We start from the raw sequence: 6,004 nt of genomic DNA, 5'->3' as shown, positions 1-6,004 counted from the left end.
TACCTCCTAGCCTCTCACCGGCTCACAAAGAAAAGGAAAGTAGGATACAAATGTGAATCGCGCTCCAGCACGTTCACCCGATCATCGTCTTTAAACCAACCCTGCAATGCTCTGCAGAGTGTTACTGCGGTCGCGCTCCAGCGCGGTAAAAAAGAAAAACAAAAAACAAAAGACAAGATTTGGCCAGAGCGTGCTGTAAACTCCTTCCCAACTGAGACGGAAGAGCACCGAAGGGTCTCCTCACTCGAATCAAGGAAATACAGGCGGAGAACAAACACGGTCGCGCTCCAGAGCGAACGCTATGCATAGCAAGTTTGGCGTCCTGAATTCCACCGATACCCCCTGACAATGAAACAGGAAGACCATAGAACAGAAACGCTTTTGAGCCCAACAATCCGGTAAACTGAATTCACTGGTAACAAGCACCAGAAGCAGGGAGGGAGGTGTTTAGATACAGAAAAGAAAGAGAGGTAGGACAGGAATAAGAGATAGGTTTTCTGGGATATGTAGTCCCTCTTTCTTTCCACAGTCATACCACCCTAATGTCTAATCGTGACAGTTAATATGTGTCTTGAAAACAAGGCAATTGATAGAGAACGACATTGATGCCCATATATTGCTGACATGTTAAGAATTAAATGTGCAAAAGTGTTCTCTCGCCTTGAATTAAATAAAGGTTATCATCAGTTGGAACTCGAAGATAATTGCAGGTACATTACAGCCATTTCTGCACATGTTGGTCAGTTTCAATACAAAAGACTCTGTATTGATGTGTCATCGGCTGCTGAACTTTTTCAAGAAGTAATTCGACGTATTATACAGCCTGTTGTAAATTCATTCAATTATAGCTATGCCGTATTGGTTTTCGGAGCTACACAGAAAGAGCATGATAATGCTCTCATACAAGTATGAAATTTACTTACTGTTGCAGGTTTGACATTAAACGCAAACAATTGTGAGTTCCATAAAAAGATGCTAAAGTTCTTTGGCAATATCTTTGACATCAGATCCTGCCAAAGCACAAGCACTGTCAAATGCTGATTCCCCACAGGATGTTTCTGTGCTACGTTCATTTCTTGGCATGTCCAGTTACTGTTCACGATACATACAAGACTTTGCGACTTTAAGTGCTCCATTACGAGAATTGACAAAGAGAAATAATGAACATAGGTGGTCACATGAATGCAAGCAAAGTTTTATGAAAATCAAACAAGCCATTGAAAATGCTACTGAAATGGCCTACTTTAACCCAAAGCTTCATTCAGAGGTTGTTTTTGATGCTAGCCCTGGTGGGTTTGGTGCCATTCTTGCACAGCACAGTGTAGAACCAAATGCATGGAGGGACATAGTGTGGCATATCCCAGTAGAGGTTTTCCCAGACAGAATGTGCTTATTCACAACCTGAGAAAGTAAGCAAAGCTGTGGTACGGGCTTGTGAATATTTCCATGTGCTCTTTTATGGAAAGCATTTTATGGTGATAACTGATCATCAAGCTTTACTGACGATCTTTAGCAATTTAAAAGCCAAGATGCCTCCTCACATTGAAAGATGAGGATTACGATGGAAGGATTACAACTAATCTATTGTGCATTGTCCAGGAAAGGATCTAAAATTTTTCCAGAGTGCCTTTACAAGGTCAAGGTACTCCATCCAAGATGGCTAAAGCCTGCATCAAATTTATTGTCAAACTGAACATATTAGCTGCCATTTTGTTAGCTCAGACCATAATTACATATCAGTCATGGAACAAACATAATTGACCTCTCACAAACGATGGTGAATATCAAAAATGCAAACATGCCAAAGATGCACTATCCATAACTCAAGAAGGAGTCGTATTGCGAGGGTTGAGAATCCTAATTTCCTAGAGTCGGCAACAAAAAATGATTGAAGTGGCTCGTGAAGGATATCTTGCTATTGTTGCCACAAAGAGAACTCTCAGAGATAGAGTTTTGTTCCCATACTTAGATGAGAGGGTTGAAAAGAAACTCCAGGCCTGTCATCTATGCAACTGCCTTTCTACAAATGTGTCAACATATGTTGAACATGTCAGAACTCCCTAAGCATACCTGAGAGAGAATAGCCATCGATTTCTTTGTTCCACTCGATAGCAGACATAATTTCCTAGTAATTGTAGATGAATTCACTCGCTTCCCACTCATAGAAGATCTTTCATCCACAACACATGAACAAGTTATTGAGAGACTAGATAACATATTTGCGACATGGGGCATTCCAGCCATTGTGAAGTCTGATAATGGCCTGCCCTTTAACCTTCGATACTTTAAGCATTTTCTGCAGCATGGGAACATAAAGCATTAGAAGAGTTTGTTTTAATGCAAATATTAATTTAATAACTTACATGATCCAGTTAAGTAGTCCCATGCAGGAGTTAGACGTGTTGGGGTGCCAACTGCTAGCCCTGTATTAGCCAATGGGGCAATTAACTTTATCCACAGCAAAACAACAATTTTAAAGTGTTACTGTTAAAATATAAAAAATATATCTTACTTAAAAGAAATACAGCTCCCTCTCTTAGGGCTCTCTAGGCCCTCCTTAGGCGAGACGTATATAGTGTTAAGGGATAGGCTGGCTTTGGAATTGGTGTGAATGGCAAAGTGGAACTCGCAGGGAAAGCGCTGTCCTGGCAGGCTGGGAGCCATTTTGTACCTTGTCACTCACAGTGGACACCCTGCCTTACATGCCCTTGTTACCATATATTAGGGATTTATAAGTATGTTAGTCGTTGCCAATTGGGAGTTTACAATTTGACATGTAGTTTGTATAGGGGGGAGAACACAGGCACTGCTGTCTAGTTAGTAGGCCTCAGTCCACTCTCAGATTAAAAAAACTGGCAGCATCAGTCCAAAAATGTGGGGGTGAACTTACAAAAAGAGGCATTTATTTTCAGACACTTGCTGCAAGTAATGGGAACAGCGATGTAGTAACTGAATGTGAGTGACAGGCAGTGAATAGACCCCCTGGGTGCAAGCCATGGGGACATGAGACAGGTATGGGAGCAAGATATGTGCTACACAGAATTCATGGGCACCTCTGATGGTCCCATATACTCCGCTGTGACTACCACAAACAGACCGAGCGTCATTCCACCTTCAGAAGCTTATAGGACACTCTTATTAAACACTGCACTTAAGACAAAACTCTCAGACAGATTGATAAAGATAACCCTGCAGGGGGCTCAGTCAAAATGTTGTAGTTTAAATATCGACCTACAGTTATATTGAGTTCTAAATATTGTAGGGACAGAATTTCGAAGTAAAAAATATCATTGACCTGAATGTCGACTTTAAGGTAGGTAATATTGATTTTTTTAATATCGAAGTATGTATTATCGAAGTTAATAATATCGTTTGCAAAAATATAGTTGTAAATAATATTGATTTTTTTAGTGTTAGGTATTTTAGTATGTATTTTATATGTATGTTTAACATTTTTTTTAAAGAGTTTACATAATTTTTATATATATATGTATTAAAAATTTAGAAAATAGTAAAAACAAATGAAAGTAAATTTTGCGTTTTACTATCAGAGCGGGTTGTGGGTTTATAGGGGAATAGGGTGGGAAGTAAATTAAATATAATTAATTAGTTAATAAGCTTATTTATAGTTATTGATAAATAATGTATTGTTAATTAATTATTAATTGTTAATTACTTTTTATTAATTGGTTAATTTATTATAGTATTAATTATGATTAATGTATTATTCATTTTTATCTATTGTTATTTTTAATTAATTTATTGTACATTAATTACTAATTGGTAATTATTTTGAATTAATTGATTAATTGGTAATTCCATTAATTATGTTATTTTTAATGTGTAGTGGGTTGTGGGTTTATAAGGGACTAGTGTGGGAAGTCATTTAAATATAATTATTCAGTTAATATGTTTGTTTATTGTTATTGGCAATTAATTTATTGTAAATTAATTATTTATTGGTAATTCATTTTAATTAATTGGTTAATTTATAATTATATTAATTATTAATAATGTATTAATATGTTTTATTTATTGTTATTGTTAATTAATTTATTGTAAATTAATTATAATTTTGGTAGTGAATTTTAATTAATTGATTAATTGGTAAGTACATTAATTATTTAATTTTTAAGCTGTTGTGGGTTTATAGGGAAATAGGATGGGAAGTAATTTAAATATAATTAATTAGTTAATATGTGTTTATTGTTATTGTTAATAATTTATTGTTAAGTAATTATTGATTCTTAATTAATTTTTTTAATTGAAAAATTGATAATTAAATGTATGTGTAGCACATTGTGTGTTTATAGGGGAATAGGGTGGGAAGTAATTTAATGTTATTTAAGTAAATATTAATGACATTTTATAGGTATTTTTTAATAATTATTTTGTTAAATAATTATAAATATGTTATTTATTACAAAAATATATATATTTATAAGTATGTTAATTTAACCCCTACGCTATCCAACACTATCCCTACTGTTGCACTCACTGGAGTTGGGAATAGTAATTGTTACCCCTCCACTATCCAACACTTTCCTTACTGTGGAACTCACTGGAGTGGGAATAGTAATTTTTACCACTACGCTATCCAACAATTTGAATACTGTTGCACTCACCTGAGTGTGAATAGTACTTTTTATCCCTACGCTATCCAACACTTTCCCTACGGTTGCACTTATTGGAGTGGAAATAGTAATTTATACCCTTACGCTATCCAACACTTTCCCTACTGTTGCACTCACTGAAGTGGGAATAGTAATTTTGACCCCTCCGCTATCCAACACTTTCCCTACTGTTGCACTCACTGGAGTGGGAATAGTAATTTTTACCCCTCTGCTATCCAACACTTTCCCTACTGTTGCACTCACTGGAGTGGGAATAGTAATTTTGACCCCTCCGCTATCCAACACTTTCCATACAGTTGCAATCACTGGAGTGGGAATAGTAATTTTCACCCCTCCGCTATCCAACACTTTCCCTACTGTTGCACTCACTGGAGTGGGAATAGTAATTTGTACCCCTCCGCTATCCAACATTTTCCCTACTGTTACACTCATGCGAATGGGAATAGTAATTTGTATCCCTCCGCTATTCAACACTTTACCTACTGTTGCACTCACTGGAGTGGGAATAGTAATGTTTACCCCTACACTATCCAACACTTTCCCTACTGTTGCACTCACTGGAGTTGGAATAGTAGTTTTTACCCCTAAGCTATCCAACACTTTCCCTACTGTTGCACTCACTGGAGTGGGAATAGTAATTTTACCCCTACGTTATCCAACACTTTTTCTACTGTTGCAGTCACTGGGTTTGGAATATTAATTTTATTTCTTCCGCTATCTAATATTTTTTATATTATTTTAGCTAATATACTGTATGATTAATTGAAAAAAGATGTAAATTTTTTTATTGTTTACATTTGTTATATATACATTTTTAATTGTTATTTATATTATTGGTTTATGTGTATAGATGTATTTATAATTTATAAAAAAATAAACATTTATAAGTGATTAAAATAAATATTTAAACATTAATAAGTAAGTAGATATATATTATATGTATATGTTTAATGTTTTTTAAAATTATATATATTACTAATAATTCTTAAGCATTTAAAATATTTTAACTATGTTTGTTTTAATTATATTTATTATTTACCTTGTTTTACATTTTTTTTTAACTTAACGATATTTTTGACATCAATATTTTTGTCCAATATTTTTGTACTTACTTTAATGTAGATAGGATGTCGATATTCTTGTCCTCAATATTTTTGCTACAATATTATTGTAGGTCGATATTTTGACCTTCGATATTTAGTCAGTGATCCAACCCTACAGATAGATATAGATAGATAAACTTGAAAATATAGATACATTGATAGATAGAATGATAGATTTGCAAATATAGATGGAATTAAAAAAGATTGATACTGTTGCAAAGATAAACGTTGCATAGATAGAGGGACAGTAGATAGATAGGTTGATAG

Source organism: Lissotriton helveticus, chromosome 6 (assembly GCF_964261635.1).
Source record: "Lissotriton helveticus chromosome 6, aLisHel1.1, whole genome shotgun sequence".
NCBI classification, from domain to species: Eukaryota; Metazoa; Chordata; class Amphibia; order Caudata; family Salamandridae; genus Lissotriton; species Lissotriton helveticus.
Note: the sequence above shows the minus strand (reverse complement) of the source record.